This window comes from Sceloporus undulatus, chromosome 4 (genome assembly GCF_019175285.1).
Source record: "Sceloporus undulatus isolate JIND9_A2432 ecotype Alabama chromosome 4, SceUnd_v1.1, whole genome shotgun sequence".
Classification (NCBI taxonomy): domain Eukaryota; kingdom Metazoa; phylum Chordata; class Lepidosauria; order Squamata; family Phrynosomatidae; genus Sceloporus; species Sceloporus undulatus.
In genome coordinates, this window is record NC_056525.1 from 64742208 (window position 1) to 64762015 (window position 19808).

The 19808-nt window shown below is 39.5% G+C and overlaps 1 protein-coding gene across 1 annotated transcript in view; it reads left to right on the top strand.

The window, feature by feature from the left end:
• Window positions 1-15555: 15555 nt before the first annotated feature.
• SPDEF (SAM pointed domain containing ETS transcription factor) overlaps window positions 15556-19808 on the top strand; it is a 75784-nt gene continuing 71531 nt past the window's right edge. The window contains exon 1 of the mRNA XM_042464590.1: window positions 15556-15601. The gene's annotated coding sequence lies outside the window, so the exon portion shown is untranslated. The remainder of the gene's footprint in view (window positions 15602-19808) is intronic.

Sequence of the window (19808 nt, forward strand, 5' to 3'; positions counted from 1 at the left end):
TTAAACTAGTATTGTGTCTTGCTTCCAGTAGCTCATAAATAGCATCTGTGCACTCTGAAACTTGAGATTTTAAATAGCATGAGAAACATATCAACTCTCTTATTGTTTCAGACAGACTGTATAATACCTGATACATGGAAACTCAAGTTATTATGTTTATGTTAATCAGCATTGGATAGTTCCAGGAACCTTCATAAATGTTGCCATCTGGGTTTTGTTTTAAAATCTGGTTTTGAGTGTAGTTCCATTTCCAGTGTGCATTTTTGCCAGATGTTGACCCAATTAAACTGTTTTTTTAAATTACTTGTTTATGACATAATTGTCCTCTATTTAGATGTTTGATCCCTTTTAATATTGTAATATAGAAGAAAGTGTACCATGGAGTTGCTCTTTTTCATGTCGCCAGGGGCAACCAAGCCTGTGTTTCTTAATGGGAAAGCAGAAAAATTTGCTGAACTGCTCTCTGAACAATCTACTGGGTCTATAGGCATATATTTTAAAAACCACCAGAGGGAGTCAGATCCCTTTTGCACATTGGATTTTCACTAAGAACGAAACATCCTAGGGTATGCAGTAGGACTTTCCCCCTCCTAAACACTGAAATGCAGTACTGGTCTTAAGGGAGTGTATGGCACATTAACAAAAACCTGCAGAATATTTCCTTTTCAAAAGGTATAGGAAGCAATGATCACTCATTTTAGTATTGGGCAGTTGCAAAATAGTATCAACTATATATTATAAAGAGAGATAGAGAGTTTGAGAAAAAACGAGCCATTACTTTTCTCCCATTACTTACGCAATTGTATGATCTTTCAACAATGCTCCCATCCTGAAATCACCAACAGACTATATAAAAATGCCCTGCACTATTTTCTCTGATTCTGTTTGTAGGTATAAAAATTCTCTAGGAGAAGAAGTATGTGACATAGGCTTCTGGTGGGTTACAATAGAATGTTGCTTTTAAAATAATACTAGATTTCTGTAGCAGCTCCTGGTCCTTTTTTGCTTTCCAGTAGTGCAGGTGAAGCAGTGGTAGGGAGTCAGTCTTCAAAACATCACCTGCTTCAGGTGAGAGCTGAATGTTGAGTGAACTGTATCCATTCCTAAGAATTAGACTGATATTTCTCAAGCTATCTGATTCAGGGGACCATTCTTTTATATGCAGTGATTCCCAAAGGGGATGCTGGAAAGATCAAGGAGGGTGCTGAAGGAAAACAGGGCAACAGGAGGTCATTCATTCAAAGTATTGACCCACAGGAAAGACAAGGGGAATAAGCAATCTTTAGAACTATGGTGAGGATGAGAATTGCATTAAATTTCTCTTTTCAGGGTCCCTTAAAACCACTGCACAGCCTTGCTGATCACTTTGTGTGGTGGTGTCTCCTACTCACCTGTTCGTGCAAGTGAGCTTGCATGTACCATTTTGGACAGGCTGGAGCAAGGAGTTAGAGCACATGGCAGCAAGAAATAATTGGTGGCAAAAAGGATCTTTCACGTTTGGGACTCTGCTTAAGCTTTGTGAGTTTTGCTAGGAGTTGGCTAGTAGGTTGGAGCTGCGCTGCTGCTCCTGCTTTCTTTTGTCAGACAGGCCAAGAGAAAAACACTGGGCTTTTGGGGGGGAGGCTTCTTGAAGTTGTGTGGGGAACAGACATCTCTGGGGAAGGAGGAGAGGAATATCTGAGATTGATTCTTTGAAAGAGTCATTTGCCTTTCCCAGATTGAGTCCTTCCTCACTGGGGAGAAATGTGGGAAGCTGGCTGCACTCCTCTCCATCCCAATAAAGAAGGGTTGTGAGCTTCTCCCTTTGCACCAGCATAGGCAAGAGGCTTCTAAGTTACTGCTTAGCCAGCTGTTCAGTGGTTGTTTTAAATTTGCAATAGAACAATAGACATAATACAAAGAAATAGACACTGGAGGATTCTAGGGTTCATAGAATTGTAGAATCATAGAGTTGGAAGAGACCACAAGGGCCATCCAGTCCAAACCCCTGCCATGCAGGAAATCACAATCAAAGCATCCCGGTTGTCACAGAAGAGTAAAGGAGGCAGTAGCCTGAAAGAATTTGGGGATCACTAGTACATTGTGTCAGGGACCAGTACCATGTTGGTATTAATTGGCTATAACCCACCCACCCTTCCTTCCTTCCTTCCTTCCTTCCTTCCTTCCTTCCTTCCTTCCAAACAAGTCTTGGTCTCTCTGGCTTTATTAGCAGCATCAACCATAACTCTATCTCGAATCTGACTCTTTCAACATTACCCAGACTTTATGGCAGGATTGCCATGATCTTAAGTTCTTCCTTCCCCTTGCCCTCTACTGCCCAACCAGAAAAGATATGAAGTACAGTACTTCATTAGAAGCAGTAAATTCCCCATTATACTGTACTTCCAACCACCTTGCCAAATCAGGTTTTCTGCTGCTTGCCAGTCAAGTAACCAATTTTGTTCTATAATTGCCAGTTAGCTACAGCTGCCAGCAGCTTCATTTCCCATACATGTTATGAGCAATGGAAGAATGAATAGCTGCCAGAACCCACTTGACTGTTTAAACAAAGAGGGGCTCTGGTGCATAAGCTGCTCAAATGATCTAAAGCAGTAGACATTAGGCACTCCAATATGCCTGGAGATGGTGGAACACTTAGGCCCGATACAGACAGGCAAAAAGCGCCATCATGGGGCCAATTTTAGAGCTCAGGAGAGCAGAGCGTCTGCATGTTCCCAAGCCCTACTGCACCATAATGGCTCGCCCCCATCCACATGTGGGATGCCATGATGACGTACACGTGGAGCCATGTGCAAACAGCACGGCACCTCGCGGATGTCATTGTGCGAGAGGGCACCAATGGCACCACACCCTAAGAAGACCCCACCAGGAGTGGGTTCTTTTTAGAGCTCCTGGAGGCCGCACCGTTTGGTTGCTGTGGCCTCCGTGTGGGGCAGAAAGGGGCAGCATCTCAATGCTCCTTTCTGCCCATCTGTATCCCCCCTTAGTGTCAGCATGAAATATTGGTATGTGAGTGAATGTACAACGTAGAAAAGTTGCAGAGGATCTTCACTTATGCCTGCTAAGGAGAAAGGTTACTTTTCCTATTATGTGTGTGTGTGTCAGCCTTGAAGTCACCTGTCAATTTATGGTGATCCAATGGATTTCATAGGGTTTTCTTAGGCAAAAGATACCCAGAAGTGGTTTTGCCAGTTCCTTCCTCTAAAATCTATCCAATATTTGTTTTGTTTTATTTTATTTATATCTCTCCTTTTTCTTGACATAGGACCCAAGGTAACTTACAACAAATTAAAGCAAAGTACATCTAAATGGAGTGCACCAAAGAATTTGAAAAGAAAACCAGCATGTGATTTATAGATCACAGCAATGTCTTTGATTCTATAGATCATGGAAAGCTATGGATTGCCTGTAAAGAAATGGATGTGCCACAACATTTGATTGTCATGATAACCTGTATTAATGATAAGAGGCTATTCTCAGAATAAAACATTGAGAAACCAAATGGTTTCCAATCAGAAAGAGGATCAGAAAGACTGCATACTGTCACCATATCTCTTCATCTTATATACTGAAAATATTATAGGCAAAGCAAAATTAAACTCTTGAGGAAAGGAGTGTGAAAATAGGAGGAAAGAGCATCAACAATTTAAGATACACAGATGACACCACGCTACTAGCAAAAAATAGCAAAAAATTGGAACGAATACTCAAGGATGAAAGTGCTAAGGCAGCTTTAATTCTGAACATTAAGAAAACAAAAATAACGACCATGGATAATTAATATCACTTTAATGTAGACTATGAAGACATTGAAGTAGTTAAAGATGTTTCATACCTTGTTTCATTCATTAATCAGAATGGAGATTGCAGTTGAGAAATCAGAAGCTTAAGATATGAAAGGGCAGCTATGACAGAACTAGAACATATCTTGAAGTACAAAGATATTTCACTGATTACTAAAGTTAGAATTGTCCATGTCACTGTATTTCCCATTACTATGTATTAATCTAAGAACTGGGTGGTAAAAAAAAATGATAGGAAGAAAGCCAACTCATTTGAAATGCTGGGCTGGAAGAGAGTTCTCCATATATCATGAACTGCTAAAGAGACAAATAAATGGGTCCTGGAACAAATCAAACCTGAACTCTCCCTAGAAGCCAAAATGATTAAATCAAGGCTGTTGTACTTTGGTCATATCATGAGGAAGCATGGCTCACTAGAAAAGACAATAACACTAGGTAAGGTAGAAGGCAGCAGAAAAACGGAAGACCGTATTACAGGTGAATGGACTCAATCAAGGAAGCCAGGTCCTTGAGTCTGCAAAGCTTCAACAGGGCTAGTGAGGCCAGGATGTCATGCCAATGTCGCATTCATAGGGTTGCCATAGGTTGAGAAATACTTGAAGGCAGCTAACACATACACACACATAGGGCTATAATCTTATTTTACCAAAATAAATAAATAAATAAATTGGAAAAAATAATTCTGTTGAAAACACATAGATAAAAGAGCTCAAAGCCCTTTTATACTGACATAATAAAAATATATTATCACTACATTCTACATTAAAAGACCTTTCTGCAACATGGGTTAAGAGGCAAAGGTCTAATAATTCTTTGCCTGCCAGCAAAAAAAAGGAAACGGGGAGACACCTAAAGTTCCCATCAGAGGGTGGTCCATAGCCTGAGGGTAGCCAGTGAGAAAGAAGACTCTCACTAAACATGCCCAGATGACCTTCCTGGGTTTCTTAAAATTCAGACAGGACTGTATAGGAAGGTATGGTCTTTCAGGTAATCTGTACTCAAACCACTGAAAGAAGGCGATAAAAAAGAAGAAGAAGCTATTTGCTGAAATGCATATCTTTTCCTTCAACTTTTGAGTGCATCAAAGCAGCTAGCAACAAAAACTGTTTTTGCACAACAAAATTTGACATATTTTTTAAATCCAGAAAATACCTAGTCAGCCTCCCCCGCCCCCCCCAAAAAAAAACCAAAATGAGCAAACAGGATGTACTAGAATGCATTAAAATAGCCGCCAAGGAGAATACAGAATCCTAACAACACAATAAATGACTTCAGCAGCCCCAAAGCCTATTTGAGCAGGAAGCTTTAGAGCACTGAGAAAATGCTAAGTGTGCCTGGGGCTATCCCTCTGCCTTGCAAGTTACCTCACATTCTGGCGGAATACAGACTACTGCTGAAAACCCAATTAACATCATTTTCTGGAAGGATACTTCAATTCATTCATACTGTTTCTTCTTTCTTAAAAAGGTGGCTGATGTCAGCAAAAAATACAGACTTAGTATACCTGGTTGTGGTTGTGGTAATGGTATTGTTGTGTGCCTTCAAATAATTTCCGATTTATGGCAACCCTATCATATTTTTTGGTTGTTGGTTTTTTTTTTTTTTTTTGGCAAGATTTCTTCAGAGTGGGTTTTGCCATTACTTTTATCTGTGATTGAGAAAGTGTGACTTGTCCAAAGCCACCCAGAGAGTTTCCATGGCTGAGGGAGGATTTGAAACCCTGGTCTCTTGAAGTCTTAAACCACTGTACCATGCTATCTCTCACACTGTGCTTCTTCTCTTTGACCCTCATTTTTTTTTATCTCAAGTGAGGAAAGAGAAAGCTCCTCCAACATAGTCCTGATCTTCATAGAAAGGGCTTTTGACAGTTGGAGGAAGGCAAGTAGATTTGCCACCAGTGACTGTATCTGAAAGGCATGACTTAGTTCAAACGTTCTGTGGCATCTTTCCTGCAGTGCCCAGGAGACCTGCAGGTGTGATGTGTCTCCCAGTCTAACAATAAAACACTTCCTTGTTATCTAATCTGCCTTATTTCCCTTCCCTACTGTGTTTACCATTGCCTGGTTTCCTCAATAATTCTGACAGCTGCAGGCTGAGCTGTGACGTCAAGCTTAAAATGATTAAGCTCAAGACTTGTTCCACTGAAAACTGATCATGCTGTTTCTTATAAACCTAATTCTAATGTAAAATAAATTTGCAGAGTGCTTTTTTCCAAAGAGGAGTGTGCCTGCCTCAGAATGGTGTTTTTTTGGGTTGTTTGTTTTTTAGAGTGAGTAGGGGATATTTGTGAAAGGGATGCACATACATTGCTGCTGGGACTTGAGGTACTGGGGATGCTGTACCAACCATAAAGTCAAGCAGACTTCCTTCCATCTCAAGCAGGTGCTTGTTCACTCTGAATAAATCAAAAGACTCCATGGATCTTCCATCTCTGAAAATGATAGGCAATAAACTATTCTCCGTATTTAATTAAACTACAGAAGACATACCAACATGTAATTAATTTCACTTGGTCTTTCTCATTGGAACCCCAGCCTTTGTTACTCGATTTCTTCTTTTGTGAGGCCATTTTCTAACAATGTCCTATCTTCTTTGCCAGGGCTGTTTGACACATGGGTTCTCTTCCGCTTTCTCTTCCCATTCTTCAGCATCAGTTCTTGAGCCTTGCAATACTTCACACTATGTACTGTTGACATGTTCTAGGCCTGAATTGCAACTTTTTAAACACCTTCAGTCTGGAACCCTTCTGATTGTCCTGCTGCCTATTTTTATTGGCGGTTATCTCCTGCCTCTGCCTCAAGTTGTTTTGAACCTTCTTTCTGTTATTTTTCTCATGTTGTGTGTGCACCTCATTCACTTTGCTTCTTTTTGTATTCACCCTCATTTAGAATATGCAGATTGTGTAAAAGGTAAAGGTAGTCCCTTGACATGAATGTGTAGTTGTAACCGACTGTAGGATGCGGTACTCATCTCCATTTCTAAGCCAAAGAGCCAGCATTGTCCAAGGACTGCTCTGGTGGTCATGTGGCCAGCATGACTGCATTGGACGCTGTTAACCTTCTCACTTAAGTGGTACCTATCTACTTGCATTGGCATACTTTCAAATTGCTAGGTTAGCAGAAGCTCGGACTAGTGACAAGAGCTCACCCCATCATGCAGCACCCAGGCCTCAAACAGCCAACTTTCTGATCTTCTGATCATCAGAAATGGCATCTTAACCAGTAAGTCACCGCATCCTTTATGAACTTGTGTACCTCATCCAATTTACTTCTTTTTTTATTCACCCTCATTTAGGACATGCAGATTGTATATATGGAGTTATTTCAATTATCTTTGCAGCAAGGTGAGCCTTTTTGCTCATTTGGACAAGGCTTCCTCACACCCGGTGTTACCCTGGATCAATCATTTGCTGGGCAGGCCTCTTGCCTGTACATTTTTTTAATCCTCCCCCACCAAGCCTGTGATTTCATTTTGAAAGGCATGTTGTGTTGTCACTAGTATCAACCTAAATAACTGATGTATACCTGGCAACAATTAAAATGGCTCGGTGTGGGATTCCCAGGTTAGGTAACAGTAGCTACTAGATTATTATTTTTAACCTTGTGAGAATGTAAAGTACAGTATTTAAAATGCTAAGTATCATAACTAAATAATATTTCAGTCAAGATATTGGAATGCACATATGCACTAGGCCTACTTAAAGGACATAAGGAAAATAACTTGTATTAATAGATTTTTAGATACATTATAAAGAGGCAATTATGGGAAGAAGAACATAAAAAGCTCAATGGTAACATATATTTGTAGATCCCTGGCTTCAAATTAGATGCATGGTAATACATGTACAGTAATCATTTGCTTACCATAATGGTTGCTACTTTTGCTTACCAAGACAATTGCTAGTCTTCCAATTGTCTCTACATGTGTCACGTTGACTTCTTTCACTAGCACCCTTATTTACTTATCACAGGTGTGTAACTGAACGTAACTTTTGCATTTTTCATCGTTAGTGTGACCTGTACCCACTTGTTTAATCAATAGGGGTTCGGAGCAAAGAGAGAACAACGTGTTTCATGAATGTATATATATGTGTGTAGAAAAGTCATGGTGTCTGAACTGAGCATAGAAGGACCAACCTAGCACTTTTAGCTGCATGTATTAAGTTTTAGAAGTGTCTCTGAAAACACACTGAATCCCATGCTAACATTTAATGCTGCATCAGGACAGGCTGTAAGAATCCTTCTGCGAGTATTATTCCTGTCCACTTGTGTCACTGAGGCATGTAAGTTTTCTTTAAAAAAACAAATTACTATAACTTTTGGTAATTCAGACTCGGATTCCACATCTAGTTCAATTCCATCCACATGGGTTATTTGTTTATTGCCCAGTATTGCCCTCAGAATCTTTTTCATGGATTTTATGAGGCATATATATGTCCCTTAGAGATTATAAGTGAACCAACAAACAGTGTTGAAATATTGTGAAAGGTCCATTCTGAGTATAGAAATATAGCATCTTAGAGTTGGAAGAGACGGCAAGGGCCATCTAGTCTGAATCCCTGCCATGCAAGAACAATTATTTTTAACGTTATATATTTTAAATTTTGTATGTTTTAACAGTAAAATGGTTTAATGTTTTAATTGGATTATTGTAATTTTTTAAATGTTGTAAGCCATCTTGGGTCCCAACTTGGGAGAAAGGCAGGATAAAAATTTTTAAAGATCTCCTGAAAGATGACCATTCAAACTCTGAATAATAATAATAATAATAATAATAATAATAATAATAATAATAATATATTTTATTTATATCCTGTCTTTCCATAAGGATCAATAAGGCATCCATCTGAGGCAATCTCTTCCACTTTCAAAACATCTCATAATAAAGAAGTTCTTCTTAATGTTTAGGTGGAGTCACTGTTCCTGTAATTTGAATCTATTAGTTCATGTTCTAGTCCCTAGAGCAGCAAAAAGAAAGAAAAAAGCTTGATATTCTATATATCATCACGTTGGATATATAAAGATAATTGTTATATCATCTGTTCATCTATGACCCAGTTAAAAGACCCCAGTCCCAATCCAGATCTCTTTGAAACCCCACTGCTCTCATCCATCTGTTGCATGCTGCTTTCCTTTTAGGCCCCATGCTTCATTACCCCAACTCATACTGGACAGTGAAGGAAACCTACTCTTTTCGGCCAGTTTTGGTTTTGTAGCAAGGAGGATTGCTCTTCCTCAAGGGTATCAGTTTTCACTTTTCATCACCACCAAATTCACATGCAGAGCTGAACAAACAGACAGGTGTGAGGTTTATTTTTGAAGCACAAATGCTGAAGCAAGCAACTACTGCTTGACAATTTGCACACAGAGTGAGCTTTGCCTGTGAGACAGAGAGAAAGTGATGATGGCTTTTGATAACAATATCCCGGAAGTGCCTATTTTCCTGCCAAAGGGCAGGTTAGGTAATCTTGTTTATAGAGCCAGTGGAGTAGCAGTAAAACAGACTACCAGGAAGGAAATAATGAGAGACACTAGCACTGGGTATGTGGGGTAAGTATCTCATTGACTGCGCTTAACAGGTTTATTGCCCTGGATTAGCCATCATGAATATAAATGCTAGAGCAAAAAAATGTACTTTTGTACTGTTCATATGACAGTCTTAAACAACTGTCCAGAGCAACTGTAAGGCCTGAATAGGGCACTACGCTAGCATATAAATCGTAGGTGGTTGTGCTTTCTCAGAGATTATGTAAGTCTGGTCCCTTTTGCATCTAGTCTTTAAGCACATACAGAGCCCCACTTTTCCTACTAAACTCCACTTAGTGGGGACCGAATTGATCATTGAGTAATGGATGAACTCAGGATTGTGATACCTGCTGGGCAATTGGTTCTGCAACTGTACGATCCAATCCAATGTAATGGATCTTATGTGGACAAATATTTATGCTATAGTAAAGTGCATATTCCAGAAGAAAATCAGCACGTGCTTTATAGACTGTAGCAAAGCCTTTGACTGCTCTTAAAGACATGGAAGTGCCACTACATTTGACAGTATTGATGAGAAATCTGTACTTAGGATAAGAGGCTACTGTTAGAACAGAATATGGAGAAACAGAATGATTCCCAATTGGCAAAGGAGTCAGACAAGGCTGTGTCCTGTCACCCTATTTGATCAACTTGTATGCAGAAAATATAATAAGAAAAGTAGGTTTAGATTCAGAAGGAAGAATGAAGGTAGGAGGACAGAACATGAACAATATAAGATATGTGGACAACACCATACTGCTAGCGGAAAACATCAGAGACTCGGAAAGATAATAAAAAATAAAACTTATTTGTATCCCGCTGTTTGTAAAAACAATCAAAGTGGTGAACAACATATAAAATCATACAATAATATACACAATATCCCCCCTTAAAAAGAATTAAATTGAGATTAAAAGTACATAAATAACATTAAAATCTAATGATCATGAGCAGAGTCATAGCATAGACCAAAAGTGTCCATGGTGTATGGAAGTGATCGTTATGTGGCCAATTATTAAGGAAGGTAAAAGAAGAAAGTACAAAAGCAGGTTACTGCTGAATGTAAAGAAATAAAAATAATGACCACAGAAGAGCTACATAAATTCAACCTAGACAATGAGGAAACTGAAATAGTCAAAGATTTCCTGTACCTTGGATCAAACATGATAAGAATGGAGGTTGCAGTCAAGAAATCAGAAGAAGATTAGGAAAGAGAAGGGCAGCTATGAAAAAAATGGATAAGATCCTAAAGTGCAAAGATATACAACTGACCACTAAAGTTAGAGTCATCCATTTTACTATATTCCCCATCCCCATGTATGGATGTGAGAGCTGGACAGTGAAGAAAGTGGATGGGAAGAAAATGAACTCATTTGTAATGTGGTGCTGGAGAAGACTCCTGAGGATACAATGGACAGCCAAAAACACAAATGGGTCCCTGAACAGATCAGGCCTGATCTCTTCCTGGAAGCCCTGGTGATCTAACTGAGGATGTCATACTTTGGTTAGGTCATGAGAAGGCAGAATTCATTGGAAAAGACAATAATGCTAGGAAAGGTAGAGGAAAGAAGAAAGAGGAAGACCAGATGCCAGATGGATAGACTCAATCAAGGGAAGACACAGGACTGAATTTACAGGACCTAAGCAGAGCAATGGAGGATAGGGGGTCTTGGAGATGTCTCATCCACAGGGTCGCCATGTCTTGGGGTTGACTTGAAGGCAGTTAACAACAACAAAAGTGCATTGGCTCTTGGCCTGTGTTTCAGCATTCAGTATCTTTCTATTCCTAATGCTTCTTGAGTTGTTAAACATTGCAGCTGCCATAATCAAAATATTATCTACAGGACAGAGAAGAAGAGCTAGATTCTTCATAGTGGGGTTTGTTTACAGTCCAAGGCACCTGTCACATTTGAGGATCTTCAGAAACACATTGTGCACAGAAACCCATATTGGAACACACATAGAAGACTTTCAGAAGAGATCTACACTATACCATTCACAATTCAAAGCTTTTTTTATGTTGAATACTTTATAAATGCAAGATAGTCCCCATAATTGTCTTAAATAAAGAGATTATTAGGGAGATACTTTGGCTTTTAAAATTCCAATTCCCTTTGTTAACATGAAGCAGGTAGTGGCAGCAAAACACTACTAGATCAAGAATTTAAAAAGTAGCACTAAAAGAGGTAGAATCATCATGATGGAAATCGTGTCTCATTCCTAGGTCAAGCTTTCTCCTCTGCATTCATTCAGAAAGGCACATAGACTTGGGCATTGCTAGAGGCACAGATAAGAAGTAAATCACCTCATTTGAAATGCGGTGCTGGAGAAGGGTTCTATGGATAGCATTGACATAGACAAATAAATGGTTCCTACAGCAAATCAAGCCTGAACTCCCCCTAGAGGTCAAGCCACTAAACAGACTATTGTATTTTGGCCCTCTAATGAGAAGACATGACTAATGAGAAAAGACAGTAATGTTTGGTAAAGTAGAAGGCATAGAATCACAGAGTTGGAAGAGACCACAAGGGCCATCCAGTCCAACCCCCTGCCATGCAGGAATTCTCAATCAAAGCATCCCGGACAGATGGCCATCCAGCCTCTGCTTAAAGACCTCCAAAGAAGGAGACTCCACTACACTCCGAGGGAGTGTGTTCCACTGTTGGACAGCCCTTACTGTCAGGAAGTTCTTCCTAATGTTGAGGTGGAATCTCTTTTCCTGGAATTTGCATCCATTTTTCTGGGTCTTAGTCTCTGGAGCAGCAGAAAACAAGCTTGCTCCCTTCTCAATATGACATCCCTTCAAGTATTTAAACAGGGCTATCATATCACCTCTTATCCTTCTCTTCTCCAGATTTCTCTTGACGCTACTTTTGTGTTCAGTGGGGGAAAAAAGAAATCTGCTTGCTTCCCTGCTTCTTGCAACGATTGAAGAACGCTAGCAGGGAGCCTGGTTTCCAGGGCGATTAATGAGCGCTCCAGCCCTTCACACACACAGCCTGCTTTCCCCTTTCAGCTGCTTTTGCAGGGCGACTGAACAGCAATTCCAGGCAAGTCTGAAAATCCTCAAAGGCCTTACTGAAATCAAGATATACTATATCCACAGCATTCCCTTCATCTAACAAGCTGGTAATTTTATCAGAAAAAGAGATCAGATTTGTCTGGCATGAATTGTTTCTCTGAAACCCATGTTGACTTTTTGTGATTATGGAATTGCCATCTAGATGTTCACAGACTCTCTGTTTAATGATCTGCTCTAGAATCTTTCCTGGTATTGATGTCAGACTAACTGGACGATAATTGTTGGGATCCTCTTTTCCCCCCTTTTTGAAGATGGGGGACAACGTTTGCCCTCCTCCAGTCTGCTGGGACTTCTCCTGTTCTCCAGGAGTTTGCAAAGATTATTGCCAGTGGCTCCGATATTACTCCTGCCAGTTCTTTTAATATCCTTGGATGTAGTGCATTTGATCTTGGAGACTTAAATTCATTTAGATTAACTCCAAAAGCACTGGCCTGCATACGTACTAGGGTTGCCTCGGGGCGCAGCTTATATACGCCCCGCAACCCTAGTACGTAATCTGTACGTCAAAATGGCAGTGCCCAGTACACATGGGCGCCACCATTTTGACATGGCGGATGCTTAGCGTCTGCATGTCCCGGTGCCATTGTGACGCCACAAGTGCGCCATTGTCACATTGCGGCATCACAATGGCACTGCATAAAGAACCCGATTTTTAAGGGTTCTTTTTGCTCTGCGGGGAAGCCCCGCAGTCTGGAGGCAGCGGCTTCTCCACAGAGCAAACTAGGGTAGTAGGAGACCGCCCGCTTTGGGTGGTCTGTATCCTGCCAAGATATTCATGTACTATCTCTTTACTTCTGTGCTGAAATTCCCCTATTCTGTCCTCTGCTCCATTATCCTCAGGTTGAGCACCCTTTTCTTTTTCTGAGAAGACTGAGGCAAAGAAGGTGTTGAGTAATTTTGCCTTTTCTCTGTCTTCTGTTAGCATTTTGCCATTTTCTCCACGCAGTGGCCCTACCTTTTTGTCAGTCTGTTTGGAATTGTTCCCAGAGCATTTATCAGCACTAGAACCACAGATGCAAATACTGAAAAAAATAACTGCAGATAGTACATGTCTATGTAAAGAAAAAAGATGAAACTGTGACTACCTTATTTATTCATACAGTGACATAACATTGACTGAATATAAGAAACACTGTGATAAAGTGGCTGCAATGATACATTTGAATCTATGCAAAAGATATGGTTTACCGTCTGCAAAGAACAGGTGGGAACATAAGCTTGAAAAAACTGTGAAAAACGGTGAAGTAAAATTTTTATGAGTTTTAATTATTCAAACTGATAAAAAATTTGAACATAATATGCCAGTAATGGTTGCGAAAAAGAAAGATTGGATTATAGATGTGGTAATCCCTGGGATTAGCAAAAATGAAGAGAGAAGGAAATAGTAGTAGTAGTAGTAGTAATAATAATAATAATAATAATAATAATAATAATAATAACCTTTTCCCAAGCACTGGCAGTCTGAGCAATGTATAAAAATTAAGACAGATGTCAAAATATACAGAACAGTATATGAGGGATACCAGAACTGAAGACAGAAGGGGAAAAATGAGACTGAGACTTAGAAATCTTCTACTATGACTGTTACTAGTATCTCACCTTTTCCCCAGAATTGGGACAGCAGGCAGCTTGCAAAAATTTAACAGCTACAGATAAAAGTTCATATCAGTAAAAATATAGAAAAGTGCTTGGCGCTAACTAACTCAGGAGGGGAAGGGAGGAGGTGTGGAATCTTGTTCTTCCCAGTAGGCTCAGGCAAAAGCAAACTGCTGCAGCCTCCTCCAGATTGTGTGTTCTACCTCATTAATAACTTTTGTCATCTTGATTGCACTCTTAATGTTGCCTGGTCACACATGGCCTAGTTTTCATCTGTGAAATGTTGGAGGGTATGAGGGCTCTTCCTTCAAGTGAGTTTTAAACTCTTAATTGCAGATCAGTCAGTATGCATTTGAGACCCAAGATGAGCTAGAGAACATTTAGTAAACTTGAAAAACAGCAGACCATAAACGCGGGACAATATTAGCTTCAAGGCCCCTCGGACATCTAAAAGAAGGCATTAACAGAAGCACCTTTTATATGACTGTCTGCAAATCAGTGGTAGAATGTATGCTTCAGGTTCAGAATGTTCTAGATTTCTTAACATTTCTAGACATGGTGAGAAAAGCATTCCAGTCTGAAACCCTTAAAAGCTGCTGCCAGTTAATGAAGATAATAATAACTGGATCTACCAGTCATTTGACTTGGGACCAGCTTTGCCAATTTCTGGGGAATTCCCCAGAATCTGGGGAATTTGATTAATTTCTTTCTGAGGATTTTGACTGGATATTCCACCAAATATTGGGGAATTCTTGGGATTTTAGATTTTGGTAAAATATTCCAGGGAATATCTTTGAGGCTTGTTGGCAACACTGCTTAGAACCTTATCACAGGGAGGAAAATTGGAAGTTTAAACGAGGTTTATCCCATTAAAATTGTGCAATTATAATTAAATCACAATTAAGATTTTCACACACAGCAATAATTATCCCACGAATAACCAGGGAATAACCAGGCAATAAACAGCAACAAAGCTTTCACAGGATTTTCTTGGGTTAATGGCACTTTAACCACTTTTCAACATGACATGTGAAAACCTTTATCACAATTGCGTGATTTTCACAGACTATTCCCAGGGTAATGGCCTTTTAATCACAGCGTTGTGTGAAAATTGTAATTGCGAATGTGTGATTTTCATGGGATAACCCCCATTTATACTTCCAATTGTCCCCGTGTGATAAAGTTCCTAGTATAATAGAGTTATCAGATCTCAGGCTTTGGCCTTGAGTCTCAGGACCTGGACCCTCTTCTCCAGTCCTCAGGATAAGGAGGAGGAATCTCAAGGTGAGAGCACTGCCTTGATAGATTTTCAAATATATATATATTTCAAATATATATATATATATATATATAGACTTGCTAATTTTATTTGTTTAGCATACTCTGTACAACTGTGTTTGATGTATAATATATCACCCTTAATGATATCACCAGGAGCTGCTTGCTTATAACATCACCAGAGTCTGCTGCCTTCTATGATGACATGATGGGTCATCTCAATCTCAGGTTTTGCACTGAAATCTCAGGGATAGTCGTGACCTGGCAGTCCTAAGAACAAGGCAGACTCCTATGTTCCTGATGCAGCTACGGTCATGGTGAGAATGGAATCATGGTGGCAAGTCCTACCTCTTTGTATTTGTGTATTTTGTTTGCATATCTGCAACATGTGTACAAGGATCATGTGAAAAGTAGAGTTCTGGAATGTATACTGATATAATTTTCGTTATTGTTGTTATTAATGTCCATATTAGGACCCAAGGCAATTTACAAAGATTAAAACAAATACAAATTGAAATACATATATAAGTATATAACCATCGGTAAAACATATAAAATTATAATTAAAATGTAACTATATGTCTTATTAAAATGTTATTAAGCAACCTATAGAATTAAAATGATTGAAAATATATTGAAAGGCAAGATAAAAATCAAAACAACACACCATTAAAAGTAAATCACAGCCCAAAATTCCAAGTAAAAAAAGTTTAGGTCTCAAATTTATAGATCTTTATAGGACATGGATTAAGGTTATACTGATAGGTTTTCTCTGGAGTCTTGTTAATATGATTCAGTCATACTTTGCATTGTATCTTTTGACTGCTTTTGCTACATTTCACCTCACTATAAATGCTACCCCATTTCTTCTTAGATTTTTATTTCCTGAGAAAAGCACTGTGTAATTATCTGATTCAATGTATCTCATTCCTGTCTGCTTTAGCATCATCCCAGGTACTGCAAAGTTTCTATGTTCAATTTCTTGTTTTTCTATGTCTAGCTTCCCCTGATTCCTGCTTCTCACATTCCTATCATATGTGTTGTGCAGCTTCAGACTTCACCTTTGCCTCTGAGCATGCTAATAGCTGAATATCCTTTTGGCTTTTACTTGTCCTGTGCTGTGCTCCAGTAGGTCTTTGTAGTAAACCTCCTTTTGAAGATCTTTTAACATCAAAACCTTATGATGAGACAATCCAAAATGAAACAAGACCTAGGAGTATTATCTTCTGGCACTATCTCTTGTTTCATTTTGGATTGTCTCATCATAAGGTTTTGATGTTAAAAGATTTTCAAAAGGAGGTTTACTATGCTTCCCTCTGTGCAGTACTAACAAACGTTAGCTATGGTTTCACTGCTGTTGTCTCTGAGAGATCTTCTGTCAGTTCCACCCTCCACTGCCACTGCTGCCCAGTAGCTATGGCGGGATACAGACTGCCCAAAAAGGGCGGTCTCCCGCTGCCCTGGTCTGCTCCACGAGGGAGCTGCAGCGGACAAACCATGCGGCTCCATCGTGGAGCAAAAAGAACCCACAAAAAGCGGGTTCTTCTTGAGGCGCATTTGTGATGCCGCAATGCGCCAATGGCGTACTTGCAGCATCACAAAGGTGCCGGGACATGCGGACGCTAGGCATCCATCACTTCAGAATGGTGGCGCCCGTACTACAGGGTGCTGCCATTTTGGGCTGCCAGTACGTAGGCTAACCCTAGTTCATACTAGGGTTAGGGAGCATGTGAATGGTGCATGCTCCCTAACCCTAAAATTGCCACTGCCACGCTACAAAATGGAGGTATGTATCCCGCCTTTTTGGCACATTTAGTCTGACTCCTCAGCAAGAGCCTGTCAGACATGGGAGACCCTACTAGCAGCCGTTCTACTGTCAGCATAGCCTCTTGTCTCACAGGGGCATGCAATCCCACCAATGTGGGAAAGGCAGTGCCATTGGTGGGCATTGCTTAATATGGCTTTTGAATTCTCGGCATTATGCTCTTTGAGAGTTTAAATTCCAAAACCTGAATTCATAATTGTATTCTGATGCTACTCAAGGACTTATAAATTATACGTAGTTCATATTATATTGAGGGAATACACAAATCATATTATATTGAGGGAATACACAAAAGATCAAGCTCTGTTCTGAAAGCAGCTCTTTATAAGAAATTCTTCGCTGTGTTTAAAGGGCAACATATTCCCATCCTTCACTCTATTTTAACAGAGTTTGTAGGCTTGGGATTAGGTTTGTGTTGACAGAGCAAACATTTTACTGCCCTCCAATCCACCAGTAGGAAGGAAAGGTAAAAAAAAAAAAATGTTGAGCTTTTGTCCTGCCAACATTTAACTGAAACACTGAACAAGCCAAAGAATTGGTCAGGAAGTAGATGTGTTGGAAGATATTGGTGTATATGTGTTTGGGGTGTGGGCACTGGAATTTACAAAGTATCTCTATCTCAGTGAAGGAAATTTGCGTAGTGGCAGAAGAAGGTCTTAGAAGTGTGACGTGTTAGAGTGTCTTGTAGTACTTCAGCATACCAGTGGAGAAAGATACTCATAATAAAACAAAATGACTGTGTGGAAAATTCCCTGTAGAAAAAGAATCTGTGTAAATTCCCTCTAAATAAAGATTCACCAGTTGCATGGTTTTCTATTTATAAAAACAGCTTTGGATCACTATGTGTGTCCTGCAGGTTCCACTTTGTATGCACTCCTGGTTTAGAGTGTTGAATTTGCATCAAGGAACGTGAGTTCAAATCTCTTTGTTGTTGTTAGCTACCCTCAAATCAGTTCCGACTCATGGCAACTCTGTGGATGAGACATCTCTAAGAATACCTATCCTCCACTGCCTTGCCCAGATCCTGGAAGCCCTTGCCTATAATCCTCCTGACTGAGTCTATCCATCTGGCTAATGGTCTTCCTCTCTTTCCTCTAACCTCTACTTTTCCTAGCATTATTGTTTTTTCTAGTGATCCGTGCCTTCTCATTATGTGGCCAAAGTACAATAGTCTCAACTTGATCATCATTACTTACAAGGAGAGCCCTGGTCTGATATGTTCAAGAACCCATTTGTTTGTCTTCTTGGCTGTCCATGGTACCCCAAGTACTCTTCTCCAGCACCACATTTCAAATGAGTTTATTTTCTTTCTGTCTGCTTCCTTCACTAACCAGCTCTCACATCCATACATAAAGTGTACTAGGTAACTTTGGGCAAGTCTTCATACCATCACATTTACCTCATAAGATTATTGTAATGTTAAAATGACTGGGGTAGGGAAGAAGAATATGTATACCATCCCAATTTCTCTGATGGATTAAAATATAATGAAATAAAGCACACTGAAAACCATAATTGCAATGCACTTTCCAATTGTTTTGCAATGAAATTGATTTTTAAAAAATAATTATTATTACTATGTCTATGTTACATCACTTTTCTATTCTTCCTGTGAATAGCTTGGAATAATGTACTTTAAGGAGAAAAAATCCTGAAGTATGTGCATCTATGTTGTTATCTCAGATAGGTATTTCTTTCTTTTTAAATATTTTTTTTAAATTGAAAAACAACAACAACAGACAATCATCTAAAACATACAAAAAGAACAAAAAACCTACATATATACAAACAATCTTTCAAAAGTATATAAAAAAAATCACCTTTATACAGAGTTCCATCACCCTTAAATACATTGATACCTTCATTCTTTTCCGGCCCTCTGTATATATGGATTCTTTTTCCTTTGATTCAACCATCCACAAGCTTGAAAATATTTTTTCTTAAATAAAATAAAATATAAACTCCCCCCTCCCCAACCCCCCCCCCACCTTTGTTTTACCATTTTATATAAGGGACACCATTTTACTATGCCATTGTATTTAATAGGCGTTGAATATCCACAGATACTGGTATCCATAGGGGATTCTAGAACCAAACCCCAGAGCATACCAAGGGCCACTGTATATCATTTTTCATTCCATTCTTGTCTGTATAAAAGAAATCTATTTTAAATGCAATAAATAGATTCTATGCACACTTTTGTATATAAATATTTATATTTTTCTGTGGAGGGTGGGTCCATAGCGTGTGCTGGATTTTCCAAGGGATCCATGGCCCCCAAAAGGATAAGAAACTTGGACAAAAGAACATGTTCTGCCTATAGAGCTTTGACCCAAGCCAGGGGAAGAGAATGCACTGGCATCTGACTCACACTTCATCCAGAACTTTGGTAACATCATATTGGCCCCTCATCCTTTATTTATCTTCTAGCCACATATGACAGATGCTGGATGGTCCCCTACCCCACCCCTTTGCTAAGCCACCCATATCTATCATCAGACTCTTTAGGGGTGTAGCCATGTGTGTATGTACACAAACATATGCTATATTTCCTTCAAATCAAATGAAGACTGATAGAGCAGCCTCTGCCCTGTAGAATGAATTCAGACAGCATCTACAAACTTTGCAAACCTGTTGCTGAGAATCAGTGAATCATGCCAACCTTCTACAAAGCTCAGGAAAAAAAGATGAAGCATGTA